Source organism: Gastrolobium bilobum, unplaced genomic scaffold (assembly GCF_033153095.1).
Source record: "Gastrolobium bilobum isolate Gb01-03AN ecotype WA unplaced genomic scaffold, APGP_CSIRO_Gbil_v1 utg369536, whole genome shotgun sequence".
Classification (NCBI taxonomy): Eukaryota; Viridiplantae; Streptophyta; class Magnoliopsida; order Fabales; family Fabaceae; genus Gastrolobium; species Gastrolobium bilobum.
In genome coordinates, this window is record NW_026897320.1 from 7520 (window position 1) to 23754 (window position 16235).

The window sequence follows — 16235 nt, forward strand, 5'->3', positions numbered from 1 at the left end:
TGGATAGGTAGAAAACGTGAAAGTGAGATTTAGGCTAAGTGGGTTTATGGGAACCCCTTAGTGACTTGAGAGAGGTATTATATGATATTTAAGTAGTTTAAATAATTATTCCGGAAAGATTTTTCAGTTACGGTCACAACTTTTATTTATTACGCTTTATTATTGTTTTAAATGCTCGCGTAATAAAACGGAAAAAGTTTACTCGCATTTTTATAAATGAATTGTTGTGATTGTAAATGTGCTTAATATCATAATCAATGTTAACAATACCGGTACGTAACGGGCTGTTACAATTCCTGTGGTGAGGGAATTCCTTGAGGTGTTTCCTGAGGAGATTCTTGATTTTTCACCACAACGGAAGATAGAGTTCTCCATTGATCTTTTGCTCGATGTGGGACCTATTTCATTAGCTCCATACCGGATGTCTCCACCTGAGTTAGCGGAATTGAAGAAGCACATTGAGGATGTTTTCGTAAAGAACTTCATCTGAACTGGTGTGTCTCCATGGGGAGCACCGGTCATCTTTGTTAAGAAGAAAGATGAGACCATTCGATTATGCACCGATTACTGGTAGTTGAACAAGGTGACAGAACAAGTATCCCTTCCCACGCATTGGTGATATTTTGAATCAACTCAGGGATGCTTGCGTGTATTCAAAGATTGATCTTCGGTCCGGATACCATCAGATCCGGGATAAGCCGGAGGATATTCCCTAGACCGCATTTTGTTTGAGATACGGTCATTATGAGTATTTGGTGATCCCATTTGAACTCACCAATGCATCAGCGATATTCATGGATTACATGAACCATATTTTCCAGTCGTACTTGGATCGTTTGGTGATATTCTTCATTGACGACATATTGATTTACTCCTAGAACGAGGAGGAGAATGAGGAGCACTTGAGGATTGTACTGCAAGTACTGAAGGAAAAGAAGCTTTATGCAAAGTCTTTGAAATGTGAGTTTTGACTCAATTCAGTGAAATTTATTGGGCATGTGATTACTGCAAGAGGAGTGGCAGTAGATCTAAACCAAATTGAGGCAGTGTTAGATTGGGAGAGACCCAAAACTGTTACAGAAGTGAGGAGTTTCTTGGGTCTGGTAGGCTACTATAGGAGGTTCATTGAGGGATTTTCCAAGATAGGGTTTCCACTTACTCGTCTTACCCGGAAGGAGACTCCATTTGTGTGGACTCACGAGTAATGCTTTCAGGAGTTGAAGGAGATATTGACCACTGCACCAGTGTTGATCCTTCCTAATCCTGCAGAGCAGTTTTAGTTATATTGTGATGCTTATAAGAAGGGGCTAGACTGTATGTTGATGCAGACTTGCCGAGTTGTTGCTTATGCTTCGAGGTAGTTGAAGCCTCATGAGGAGAACTACCTGACTCATGATTTGGAGTTGGCTGCTATTATTTTTGCCTTTAAAATTTGGAGGCACTACCTATATGGCATGAAATTTGCGGTGTTCAGCGATCACAAGAGCTTGAAGTACTTTTTCGATCAGAAGCAGCTGAACATGAGACAAAGGAGATGGATGGAATTTCTTAAGGACTACGACTTTGAGTTGAAGTACCACCTAGGTAAGGCCAATATGGTGGTTGATGCTTGAGTCAGGAATCCATTAGTCTACCCAGTTTGATGATTAATGACTTTGATGTGATTGAGAGTTCCGAGACCTGACCGTGACCTCTTTATTCGAGGGTGCACTTCTGGAGACGGGAAACTGTGAGGATTGAAAATGAGTTGATGGATGAGATCATAGAGGCGCAGGTGCAAAGGGAATGCCTTGACTATGTGAAGAACCAAGATGGTGTGTCTTGGAATGGTGAGGAATTGTTAATGTTTCGGAAAAGGATTGTGGTACCTAGAGGTTCATTGATAGAGGAGGTGTCAAAGGCTCATAAGGGTCAATTCACTATCCACCCTAGGGCTACAAAGATGTACCAGGACTTGAAGAGAAATTTCTGGTGGCCGAGCATGAAGAAAGATATAGCAGTTTATGTGTCCAAGTGTTTGATATGCCAGAAAGTGAAGATTGAGCACCAAAATTCGTCTGGTAAGCTTCAACCACTTGAGATTCCATAGTGGAAGTGGGAGAACATTTCCATGGATTTCGTTGTGGGATTGCCTAAGACTCAGGCTGGTTGTGACACTATTTGGGTCATTATGGACAGATTGACTAAGTCTGCCTATTTTCTTCCAGTGAAGGTGAGCTTCACTGCAGAGCAGTTGGCCAAGATTTATATTCGCGAGATTGTGAGGCTTCATGGGGTGCCGAGAGCAACATTAGTGATAGGGACCCGAAGTTCACATCTCGGTTCGGAGGCGCTACAGGGAGCTTTTGGTACCTAGTTGAGGTTGAGTGCCACATATCACCCTCAGACTGATGGACAAACTGAGTAGACCATCCAGACATTGGAAGACATGTTGAGGGCTTGCACTTTGGAGCAGGGCTCAGCATGAGATCAGTACCTACCATTGGTTGAGTCTTCGCACAACAACAGTTTTCATGCTAGCCTGGGCATGGCACCCTACGAGGCATTGTATGGTAGGAGGTGTAGAACTCCTACCTGTTGGTTTGAGGTTGGAGATCGAGAGCTATTTGGCGTGGACTTTGTCCAAGAGACTACCCAGCAGATCTAAATGATCAAAGAGAAGTTGAAGCAAGCACAAAATCGCTAGAAGAGTTACTATGACAACAAGCATCAGCCATTGGAGTTCACTAGAGTTTACCTGTCACCGGTGTTGGTCAACGTAAGAACCCGTACCGTTAATTAAAGAATTTAATTAATTAATTATGAGATTAATGAGATAATTCCATAATTGACCCTAATAATTATGTTAAGGCTTAAATAATTATGGTAAATGATTAATAATGTTGAAAGTCGCTTTTCTGACGAAAAGTGCAGATACCGGTCCTGCTCCTCGGTATATATGCGCACAGATGAAGTATCCCAAAAAATTATAATAAGTGTGGGAATATTCCTAGAATAATTTTTAGGACTGGTAAAACAAGTTTCAATACGAAATAATGAGAACTGGTGCCAGAACTGATACTGGCTATGTAAAAGCGCGTACCGGAAAGGTGATGCAAAAAATAAAATAAAAACATGATAAATCTTAGAAAAATGAGTAGGTTCCGAATCCTGAGTTTGGGATTAAAATACTAAGTGTAGCTATTAGCGCTAATACAGTGTGCTTAAAACTTAAATAACTATAAATGCTAAGTGGCACATGATCCTAGGTCATTTGTGAGCTCCTTCTACGTGAGATTTCTGGACTCTAGGCTGCTGAGTCTCTTCTTCACCATTTCTTGACCTCCTTCTTCATAGAAACTCCAAAGAGATCACCTTTGATCATTATTACTTCCCAAAACGCCATACCTTGGGGTGTGTTAGCTTTGAGTGGTTTAAAGGTGTGTCTTTTCTGAGTTGGTGGGTCCGTGTGAGTGGGTGTTAGGGGCTGACTTGTTGGTAGAAGTGGTGTGAGCCATTTCTTTGGTTGTGGGAGCTTTAAGTGATGACCTTTGTGAAGAAAGGGCCAACCTTGATACCCATTTTCGTTCTTCTTGAAGTCTGTACCTTAAGAGTTGAAGTGTGAGCTCCAAGAGCACCTATTTGCTCTGTTTTAAGCTTAGGTAAGCTTCACCACCTTGAATCATGAGTTTTCCATGTTAAAAGTTGAGTCTTGGCATGTTTAATAAGATAATCAAGTAACCAACGTGTTAACTGACCTTAAAGGGTTTAAAGATACATGCTTTAACGTTCTAAAGTGTTAAAAATGGAACCTTGGGAGTGATATCTTGCGAAATGCAGAAATTGCGTTCTGTCGCGAAATATCCGGATATGGGGTCTTGTGATATCCGAATATTGATATCCGGATATGATATTCGGATATGCATATCCGGATATGCATATCAGGATGTGGATATCCGGATATGTCCCCGACATATATCCAGATATTCTGAGAATTCCGAGACAGTAGATGTACTGTTCTTACAGAATGGCTTTTGGGTTTGTGGACCCATGATTGGTTAATGTGGACTCTGTAATAATTAACCTAAGTCAGAATCTAAGTGATTAAGGGCTTATGGCTTTGTGAGAAGCCTAAAGACACGAAACGGTGTTGTCCTTATACCATGTGCTTGTAGAGTATGGATTTTGATATGATTATTGATCCAAACAGATTGTGATTGTGCTGTGTGTGGACTTGGCTTGGATTGATTGCTTAAGAGGTAAGCTTTCGTGTCCTCGGTTTAGCCATTGTTCGTTCCACCATACCCCATGGGGGAATAGTTATACGCATGATATGTTTTCATGTTTTGATGATTTAAATACTTGTGAGCTGTTAAGTGTAAGGGCCTTATAATATACATGTGTTGTTCAATCTAAACGGTAAGCCTAAGTATGTGGCGTCATACAAGACGGTGATTCTGTGGGTGGGTGTAAGTGGCGTCTTGCACTATTTGTAGGGTTTAGACGTACGTAAATCCTGCATTTCTCTGGCCAACAGAATAGTTGACACACATGACATGATTATCTGTTGCATTGCACTGATTTTGGAACTTATATTGTTAAACTGCTTTTAGAACTTATATTGCACATGTAAGTGAGCTTGGGGTGGAGAAATCCTTAAGGACCCCTTGCCTTACTGAGATTTCTGTTTAGAGATCTCACCCCACGTTTGGGGCGCTTATTTCAGGTTCAGGTAACCGAGGGGTTGAGACCTCTAGCGGCGGGAGGTCGGAGCTGAGTTAGATATTGCTGCTTATTCTATTATGATTGGATGTTGGCATATTTTCTGCTATCTTTATGATTATGTTGTTATTGTTGAGACTATGTTGGGCTTGTTGCCTTATTTGGTGAGCATGTGGGTTGTCAATGCCACATTGATTGACTATGTCTTATTTTGTATTTGAGTTGTATAAACTATCAGGATCGGTCTGGTCTACGTGTTGTAGTTTCGTGACTAGAGACCAATTTTCAGTCATTTAATTAATGAGGTATTTCAGTTAGTTGTTTAAATTACAATTTACATATAGGCAATGTTTTGAAAAGGAACTATGTAATCAACTTGGTTAATATTAATGACGTCATAATTGAATAGAAAAAGATATTCCGCATTTTTAATTAAGGGTGGCTTAATACGATGACATGTTAGCAAACTGCGTATACACTGGGTGTTACATTTTATGGTATCAGAGCACTTTCTAGGAAAAAGCCTGTATGTATTGCAATAATTTAGGATGTGTCGTTGTGTGTCTTGTCTTGTGTGTTTTCTCTGTCGAGTTTTGCTATGATGATGCATGTGTGACCATATTGTGTGGGCCCGATCAACTCATTCTTTGTGTAACTGGTGCAGAGTCATGGTAATGCCAAGGAGAAACCGTGAGACGACTGAGGGTCAACCCGACCCAGTCCTAACTGCATTAGCTGAGATGCAGGCGGCTAGACTAACCGATCAGAAGGCCGCTAGATTGGCCAACCTGGCGATGATAGACGTCGTTCGAGAGGCTAACCGGAAAGCTACGGAAGATGTATTAGAGGCGAATCGACTTGCGTATATGACCATGGTACGGGTCGTATTGGAGGAGATGAGAATTGGTTGTCATGACGGCCAACATCCTCCGCTGCCACCACCTCCATCCTCACATCAGTATGGGAGTGGAGTTAGAGGGATGCTAGTTGGAAATGAATCCTCGCTGCATGAGTGCATCCCGTGTGGAAAGACTCATTAGGGTATTTGCTGGCAAGGACAAAAAGTATGTTTCAGATGTGGCAAGCCAGGTCACCTTATCAAGAGTCACGCTTCCAAGCCGGAGCGAGCTGCAGGTATACAAAATGTTTCAGTATGTCGTATAAAAAGGATAGCTGGATCTAAGGACTTTGAGAAGATTCGTGTGAACACGAGGCAAAGAAAGTCAAAGAATATGAGGCCAAGGGAAACAGTGGTTCCACTTCCTGGAGGGACAATGATAAACCTTTGATTTACCATGTTTTTAGGCTAAATTATACAAGAATTATATAGTAGAATGCATGGAATTCAAGGTTTTATAACATATAAGTCATAAAATAAGAATTTGAGTTGATGTTTTCTAGTTCTTTGCATTTGGAAGGTAAAACCACACCTATTGGTGCTAAAAAGTGATGAAGAAATCCTGACAAAGAAGCGGCAGCTCAATATGGACCAAAGGAAGCCAAAATATTACAATTCAAGGGCCAGAAGAGCACGCTCAAGCGCACAAGAGGACGCTCGAGGGCGTGCAAGCAGGGAAAACAGCCAAATTGAGCAATCCAGGGCGCTCAAGCGCACAAATGCACGCTCAAGCGCCCAAGAAGACATGAATCCACCCTCGAGGAGCACGCTCGAGCGCCCATTAGCACGCTCGAGCGCGCGCAGGCAGCCAGAAACAGCAATTTGGATCACATTAGCACGCTCAAGCGGCCAACAGCGCGCTTGAGCGCCCAAGCACGTTCCAGACGACAAAGATTTAATGAAGATTTGCCAGATTGCGATATCCAGAATTAAAGCGGAAGAATATCAAACCTGATTTAAAGAGATTCATGGAAGATTGAAGCAAGATTATAATAAGATTCAAAGTCTGAAATCTGTCACCAATCTACAAGATCTCAACTGCAAAAGGAAACAATTATAAAATCAATTACAAATCTGATACGAATATGGTGGAAGATTCAACGAAGGATATGGCTTCAATGGTTATAAATAAAGGAGCTGAGGGTCAGACCAAAACACCAATTCACAAGTCCAGAGCATTACACCAAGACTAAAGGAGGAATCCTGTTGTGCTGGAACACTGAGGAACCAAGTCAACATCACACCAATGGAGGCTTGGGGTTCTCTTTTTTTCAGTGTTATTAAACCCGGCCCGGGCATCGACCCGATCGGGGTACTGGGTCATCGGGTCACTGGTCGGACCGGTGGCTCACGGGTTGGACCGGTTGACCCGGATATATATATAGATATATATATATATATACATAGATATATAGATATATATACATAGATATATAGATATATATATATATATATATATAATTATGAACATATAAATTTAATTATATTATTCATATCTAAAATGAATTAAACAAAATTCATTAAATAAGCTAAAAACATGAAGCATAAATAAAAAAAAATGCATGCTATTACTATGTCAATTTAAATTGGAACTCAAAATCCTCCTAAACATACCTCTCAATGACATTGAACTCGTATTTTTCAAATTCAATTACATTAAAAATGACATATGTCATAATCTCTTAATTTATTATTCCACAAATTGCTTCAGTATTGGAAGTTGAAATTTGAGGTCATTGTAGAAGAGTATAATAGTAAATAAGATTACAAAAAAAATTAAAATGAGTTCTATATTTTTTTGACAAAAACAATTTTGGTTTTTTTTTTTTTAAATGGATGACCCGACCGGGTCACTGGGTCACCGGGTTTGGCCGGTTTTGTCCGGGTCGATGCATGACTGGTCCAATTCTTGACTCGAACCGGTCTGATGACCGGGTCACCGGGTTCCGGGTCGACTCGGCCGGGTCGGGCCGGGTTTTACAACACTGCTTTTTTTTATTATTGTTTTTCAATTCAGTATGCTAGGCTAGTCTTTTATGTAGTTAGGGGTAGATGGAACCCAATTGAATCTTTATGTTTATGAATTAAATTGTCTCCGAATTCTATTCTTTTTATAATTGAATACATTATTTGTCTTTATTGCTTTCTATGAGTTTGTTCTTTATAGAATGATTTTGGGTAGTTGTATGACAATAGGGATATTGGTGCATGAACCCTGCTTTGATAATTTATCATAATCCTTGTGATCTAGGGATAGACATAGGGTAATTATGCAATCTTGGGATTCTTGATCTTAATGCATGTTTTCTTGGGGAATAATCGGGGAACTAGAGTTCTTTCAAGATTACATAGATTTAAGGTAACAAGGAATTATGCCCTAATTAATTTAGAAAGAATTGATTGGCAATATATTAAGAAACGTATTCTTGACTATTTAATTCATAACATATTGAGGAGATTGGGGGAAGTCGAAACCTTAACTACGCTTGTTTTTACATTCTTTAATCAATCATCATCTTTTTCAATTGTCTTTTTAATTCTGAATTTTCTTTAATTGAATGTTTTTCATTACTTGTCTTTAATTTTCAAGTTCTTCAATTACAACTCTCTTCATCTAAATTCTTAATTGTCCAACTAAAATGCAATTAGAAAACTAGTGCTTGAAATTCTGATCCTCGTGGGAACGATCTCGTACTCTGGTACACTTTATTACTTTACGACTGGTGCACTTGCCGAGTTGCAACATGCAGGAAGTTTGGAGGCAAAGGTAAAGGGAAGCAGCTACAGGTCAAACAACTGTGCAACAAATTCAAAAGGTCAACTACTCTGGAAAACAACTTTGCTAGACCTTTGATTATCCCGAAGTGTATAGGTTGCGGAAAGGAACATTTGGGACGATGTGCTACTGGAGAGTTGCTATGTTACAAATGTGGGAAGAGTGGCCATATAGCCAAAGATTGTTATACTTTTGTTGCTAGGGCTGCAACAGTTCAGAAGGCCCCTCTTCAGATGTTTCCTGCACTACCAGAGACTGACCGAGTTTATACGTCAGATAGTCAGCAGACGGACCGAGCTTTGCACCTCACGAGAGGTATATTTCACGTTGGAATACTGTGGTGATGTATTGATTGACTTATGGATGGCGCACTTATTATTGCGAGTCCGACTATTGTGGGGCTGAACTGCCCATAATTGAGGTTCCTCTGTTTCTGAGGGTTATTACCACTACGGAAGAGAAATATGATACTTCATTTACTTATTTAGATGTGGTATTTTAGTTGGATGGCCGAGACTGCGTAGCAAGTCTTAAGTGTCTTCCCATGGACAATCGTGGGATCATTTGGGTATGGTCAGGCTGTTGAGAAATTGTGTGTTGGATTGCTGGGATTGCATAATTGATGTATGAATTATGTTTAAACATTGAATGTTGTATTGAAGTGTTTGATAATAAAACCTGAGAAACTTGGTTGATTGAGTGGGTTATTGGCCATCAGTGTATTGTGGACTATCCCTGAAGGGGATGTATCCGAAGAGGGTGCCTCTGAGGAGTTTGATTGGATTCTCAGTTGATGTGTAATTCATTGAGTGGTCCTTGTGTACGAGGTACACTGGTGACTGGTATGCCTACTAGTTCCTTGGCCGATAACCTATGTCATGGGTTTCCCTTTTTGGGAATTGGATCCTAAGAGTGTTGACTCTTGGGAATTCCATGAGGGCACCGATTGAGTTTGACTCATCGGGTGGTCCGGGTGCACGAGATGCATAGATCAATCAATTTTAGTTGCCTCATGGTATAATAATGCATTATGAGACTTGAAATATGAGTTTAAACTCTACAACCACAAAGTGGTGGGGTGAGTAAAATATATCAAGAGTGATATGCCAAGTTTGGCAGGAAAGGTATGATTCCTGATGCCATTACATGTCGTGATGGTGCTTTATTTTAAAAAACGTAAGAGGAGATATCTTATTGCTGGTGAGTGAGGAACATTCTCGAGTCAGGTTGTTGATAATAGGAAATTCTCTCTTAGGAGTTAAGTGTGTAACACTTAGACTTGGTGGCAAGGCCACACGCGATCTGTCATATACGAGGCAAGTGTATGTACAATTAGTTTTATGGGTCAAGTGGTCTCCATGACTCTAGGTTAATATGTAAATTATTGTTATGTTTGACATGTAGTTGGCATGTTAACACCTTGGATAGTGCTAAACATGAAATCAATACGATAAATTGTGGTAATGTATCAATATTATTTCACCTTTAGTTGACCCTCGATTTTGCAGATGCTATGGAGATTGAGGTATACTGTTGCATAGAGTATTTTATGTACTATGTTATTAGAATTGAAAAATTTTGCAGGTGTACGTGAACTAAGGTACGCTACTATGTAAATTAGTATATTAATCAACATGTATTGATTGAAATGAACATGATTATGATTTCGTACTGTGAAAAGAATGCGATTTTATTTTGAGAGTAATGATTTATAGAAATTGTAAGTCGAGACTAGATTAGAGTCATGGAATAGGACCTAAACTCACCCAAGTTGTTGTGAGGAGATTGAGTTATCTTGTGTCGCCTTCGGAAAGGGGCTGGGCTGTATGTTGATGCAGCTGGGCAAAGTGATTGCTTTTGCTTGATGCAGTTGAAGCCTCATGAGGAGAACTACCCGACTCATGACTTGGAGCTACCTGCGATTGTTTTTGCTTTCTAGATTTGGAGGCATTATCTTTTTGGTATGCAGTTTGCTGTGTTCAGTGACCACAAGAGTTTGAAGTACTTGTTTGATCAGAATGAGCTGAACATGAGACAAAGAAGATGTATAGAGTTTCTGAAGGACTATGACTTTGAGTTGAGGTATCATCCTGACAAGGCCAATGTGGTAGCTGATGCTCTGAGTCAGAAATCTGCGAGTCTATCCGGTTTGATGATAGGTGACTTTGAGTTATGGAGAAGTTTCGAGATCTGACGGTGACTTCCTTGTTTGGGGGTGCACTTCTCGAGATGGAGACCGTGAGAGTCAAGAACGAGCTAATGGAGAAGATCCAAGATGCGCAAGTGCAGAGAGAGTGCCTGGACTACGTGATGAACCAAGACGGTGTGTCTTGGAATGAGGATGGAATTTTGCTGTCCCAGAAATGGATCGTGATTCCTCGAGGTCCTTTGACCGAAGAGGTGATGGCAGAGGCTCATAAAGGCCAGTTTACTGTCCACCCTGGTGCGACAAAGATGTATCAAGACTTAAAGAGAAATCTCTGGTGGCCAGGCATGAAGAAGGATGATGAACCCTTAGTTCATCATAGTTTTTAGCAGGAATTAGGATCAAATTGTGTGATTAAATGATGAAAAAACAAGGTTAATGTCCTAAGATGTCCTCAATTACAAGTTCAAGAGCTTTATTGGAAATTTGTATGATTCTTGTAGGAAAAGCAAGCTTGAAAGACAACTGGAGAAGGAAGAAGATTCTGGAGCTCAAGAGGAGAAAAATTGCCTAAGTGTTGAGCGCTAAAACGTCCACACTGAGCGTTTTAGCGCCCTGTTACAGGAATAGGCCAAAACTTGCTGGTGAAGAGCGTTAAAACGCCCACACAGAGCGTTTTAGCGGGCTGCTGCACTTAGAAGATGAAAAATTGCTGGTGATGAGCGCTAAAACGCCCACACAGAGCGTTTTAGCGCGCTGCTGCACTTAGAAGATGGAAAATTGCTGGTCTTGGGCGCTAAAACGGCCTGCAATAAGCGTTTTAGCGCCCTGAAGTGGAAAAAGGATTCTGGTCTTCACCGCTAAAACGTCCAAATCAATAGTTTTAGCGTTGGAGTCAGTTAAAGTCAGTTGAGCATTCACCAAGTTTGGACGCTAAAACGGTCATTCCTTAACGTTTTAGGCGTTGGAATCAGTTAAAAGCAGCTGAGCATACGTAAAGCATGGATGCTAAAACGGTCACTTATGGACGTTTTAGCGCCCACATCAGTTTGCTGTTTTTAATTGTAACACTATATAAGGCAAAGCCTTGACACTTAGAAAAAGGCTGGATCTGGAGGGATCTGAACTTTCTCTCTCTCTCTTAAAACTTTAGTCTGACTTCTCTCTAAATTCTCTTAGTGTTTAGTTTTTGTATTAGGATTTCTTTGTAATAGTTTGGAGATTGAAGACTTTCAACATGGAAATGAAGTTTGCTTCTTCTTCTCTTATCTATTCCTTAGTCATGTCTGAGTAGAGTCTTTGTAGTCTAAATGCAATAGAACTCCATGATAATATTATGTTGATCTGATTAATATGATGAAGTATTTTTCATGTGTTGATTTGAGATTTTCTGATTTAATTATTTCTATCAAGGAAGTAGTATAGAACAAGGATGTTTATATGACTTCTGTATTTGATAATCTCAACATCAGAATTCTAGTACTCAAGGGATTGATGCTAGAGTTCTTATGTAATCTTAAGACTTTAGTATTTCATGCATATATTAAGAAAGAGATCACCAAGGGATTGGGGTTTCTGATTAATGTATCTATCAGGGTAGTAAGGGATTACATCTTGATGATAAGTAAAAGGTTGATTAATATCACATGGAAAGGAATTCATCATATGATCAGTTTTTACATGGGTTATTATGGAGGAAAGTTGTTTTCTGACTACAAGTTGTTTTATTAATTCTTAATCCATATTTACTTTGTGTCAAATTACTTACAATCAATTTTCTGGTGACAAATTATTCATGATTTTTACAAACCCTTATCTGATTCAAATTAGTTTTTTATGGTTTATTGGTGCTTGAATACAATTCCTCGTGGGAACGATCTTTACTCATCATTTTATTACTTGTACGACTAGTGCACTTGCTAAACGTCCAACAAAGGACATTGTTGTCTTTGTGTCCAAGTGTTTGATTTGGCAGAAGGTGAAGATAGAACACCAGAAGCCGTCTGGTAAGCTTCAACCTCATGAGATTCCGCAGTGGAAATGGGAGAGCATTTCCATGGACTTCGTGATGGGTTTGCCCAAGACTCATGCTGGTTGTGACTCTTTATGGGTCATTGTGGACAGATTGTCTAGTCTGCCCACTTTCTTCCGGTGAAGGTGAGCTTCACTTCAGAGCGGTTGGCCAAACCGTATGTGCGAGATTGTGAGGCTTCACGGGGTTCCCGAGAGTATCATCAGTGATAATGGCAGAGAATCACAGACCACCACCACCACCACAGAGGACACTGGGAGAGTACATGACTCCTGCAGTGATTCCTCCAATTGGGAGTGTTGTGCGCCCAACAGTGGAGCCCAACAACTTTGAATTGAAGCCTGCTTTGATACATTTGGTGCAGAAGGATCAGTTTGCTGGAACCAGTGCAGAGGACCCTTACTTGCACATAGAGAACTTTCTATTGTTGAGTGATACTGTGAAGATAAATGGTGTCACAAGAGATGCAATTCTTTTGAGACTATTCACTCATTCACTGACGGATGATGCAAGGAGATGGCTGCAATCATTGCCACAAGGAAGTATAACAACTTGGGATGATCTGCAAACCAAGTTCTTGCAGAGGTTTTTCTCAGCATCCAAGAGGGCCAAGTTGAAGGATGAGATTACAAGCTTTAAGCAGAAAGAGTCAGAATCCATTTATGAGGCTTGGGAGAGATTCAAGACTTTGTTGAGGAAATGTCCACAGCATGGAATTGAGGCATGGCAACAAGCAGAATTCTTCCTGCAAGGAATGACCACTAACACTAGAACCTTGGTGCATGCCACTGCTGGTGGATCATTGACTACCAAGACCCCTCAAGAAGCCTTGGATATCTTTGAGTCATTGGCATCTCAGGAATTTGATAATGCCCCAGTGGCTGACAGAAGGAAAGGAATCATCAGGTTGGATGGGTATGATGCTCTGTTGGCAAGGAATGATCAACTGATGCAGACACAGAGACAACAGCAGCAGCAGTTGGATACCCTTATTAAGCAACTCTCTTCACAAAAGGTAGCTTCTGTGGAAACAAAAAGTGTATGTGCTATCTGTGGCAAAGGCCATGTGACAGAGGAGTGTGATTATGGGGGATCACCAGAACAAGCAGAGGTGAATGGAGTGTGGTATGATCAGAATAATCAAAGGAACTACAACAATCAGGGAAGGAATGTTTATGTGCCACCATGGAAGAACAAGAATCAACACCCAGGATTCAGCTATAGTTCCAACCATCAATTGAACCCACCATTACATCCTCCACCACCACATATGAAGGAGCAGTCAAGTGATCCTGCTGCATGGGAGAAAACGTTTGCTCAGTTATCTAAGACAACTCAGGATTATATCAAGGGGTCTAATTCATTCAGGGAAGAGACAACTGAATTCATGCAGGAGACCAGAACTTCTTTCAGAAATCAGGAAGCATCAATCAGAAATTTGGAGACCCAGATTGGTCAATTATCAAGACAGATATCAGAGAGACCACAAGGGAAATTTCCAGGTGATACACTAGTGAATCCTAAGGAGCACTGTAAAGCAATTATGACAAGAAGTGGGTTGGTACTTCAACCAGTGAAAAAGAATGTGGAAAATAAAAAGAATGAAGAAGAGGTTGTGGTTGAAGATGTAGTCTCTGATGATGAAGTAGAGAAGATGAGAAATGAGAAAAGTGAGAAGGAAGTAGTTGTTAGAGATGTTATAGTTGGAATTGAGAAAGAAGAGGAAAGGAAGGAAAATAAGAATGAAGGAGGGGTAGAAGTTGGTAAAAATGCTTCACCACAAAAGATGATGAAGTGGGAAAAGAAGAAGATGGCTGACAAGAAAGAACAGCCAGTTATTTTATCTCCCTATGCTAAAGTTCCCTACCCTCAAAGGTTGAAGCAAGAGATTCAGAAACAGCATTATGCAAGATTTCTGGATATCTTCAAAAATTTACAAATTAACATACCATTTTCTGAAGCACTGGAAAATATGCCTCACTATGCAAAGTTCATGAAGGATCTTCTTACTAAGAAGAGGAAATTAACTGATGGTGAGACAGTGGCCCTAACAGCAGAGTGTAGTGCCCTAATCCAGAAGAAGCTTCCAACAAAAATGAAAGATCCTGGAAGCTTCAGTATCTCTATTGCTATAGGAGATGTGGAGGTGGGAAAGGCATTGTGCGATTTGGGAGCCAGTATAAACTTGATGCCGTTGACAGTATGTAGAGCTTTGGGAATCAACACCTTGAAGGAGACCAATCTTATTCTGCATCTTGCAGATAGATCTATCAAGAGGCCTGAAGGTGTGGTTGAAGATGTCTTGGTCAAGGTAGACAAGTTTATTTTTTCAGTGGATTTTGTGATTCTTGACATGGAGGAAGAGGATACAGAAAGTCCTCTATTGTTAGGAAGACCCTTTTTAGCAACTGCAAGATCTTTGATAGATGTTGAACAAGGAAAGTTGTTACTAAGGGTGTATGAGGAAACAGTCACAATTGATGTATTTGAAACCATCAAGCACCCTGTTGATGTGGAGGATTGTTTTAGATTGGATGTGATACAGGAGGTTGTGGAAGAAGTGAATAAAGAAGAAGAATTCCCAGTTGAGGAAGAAAGATCAGAAGAAGATACAGGTACAGAAGATTACCAAGAAGAGCCAGAAGTGGAAGAGCTTGAGAAGAAGATTGATGACATTCCAAAAAGAGCACCTAAGGTAGAACTTAAAGAATTACCTTCACATTTGAAGTACGTGTTCCTTGGGGATGATCAAACATATCCAGCAATCATAAATGCAATGTTGTCTGATGAGGAAGAAGGGAAGTTGATTAAGGTACTCAAGAAGAATAAAATGGCTATTAGATGGCAGTTTTCAGATCTTAAGGGTATCAATCCTTCCTTCTGCACCCACAAAATATTGATGGAAGAAAAGGTCAAACCAGTAAGGCAACCACAGAGGAGACTCAACCCCACTATGAAGGAGGTAGTGAGAAAGAAGGTTGTGAAGTTGCTTGATGCTGGGATGATTTACCCTAGTTCAGACAGTGCTTGGGTGAGTCCTGTGCAAACAGTACCCAAGAAATGGGGGATGACTGTGGTGAAAAATGAGAATAATGAGTTGATTCCCACAAGGACAATCACGGGCTAGAGAATGTGCATTGATTACCGGAGGCTGAATAAGGTAACCAGGAAGGATCATTTTCCACTTCTTTTCTTGGATCAGATGCTAGAGAGGTTGGCAGGACATGCTTTCTATTGTTTCTTGGATGGTTATTCAGGGTATAATCAGATAGCTGTGGCACCAGAGGATCAGGAGAAGACTGCTTTTACATGTCCATATGGAATATTCGCATACCGTAGGATGCCTTTCGGCTTATGCAATGCTCCTGCCACTTTTCAAAGGTGCATGCTTTCCATTTTTTCTGATATGATAGAAGAATGCATAGAAATTTTTATGGATGATTTTTCTGTATTTGGTTCTGATTTTGATGTATGTCTAGGGAATTTAGATTCTGTATTGAAAAGATGTCAAGACAGTAATTTGGTTTTGAACTGGGAGAAATGTCACTTTATGGTGACTGAAGGTATAGTTCTTGGACACAAGGTGTCTAGGAATGGAATAGAAGTGGATAGGGCAAAAATTTCTGTGATAGAGAAACTTCCTCCACCTGTTAATGTTAAGGGTGTGAGGAGTTTTCTTGGT

General features: G+C 40.3%; 1 non-coding gene across 1 annotated transcript; it reads right to left on the reverse strand.

Moving 5' to 3' along the window:
- Positions 1–13163: 13163 nt before the first annotated feature.
- On the reverse strand, positions 13164–13270 carry LOC133305971 (small nucleolar RNA R71). Its single transcript, XR_009750829.1, has one exon. It is a non-coding gene; the product is annotated as a small nucleolar RNA R71 (small nucleolar RNA).
- Positions 13271–16235: the final 2965 nt, after the last annotated feature.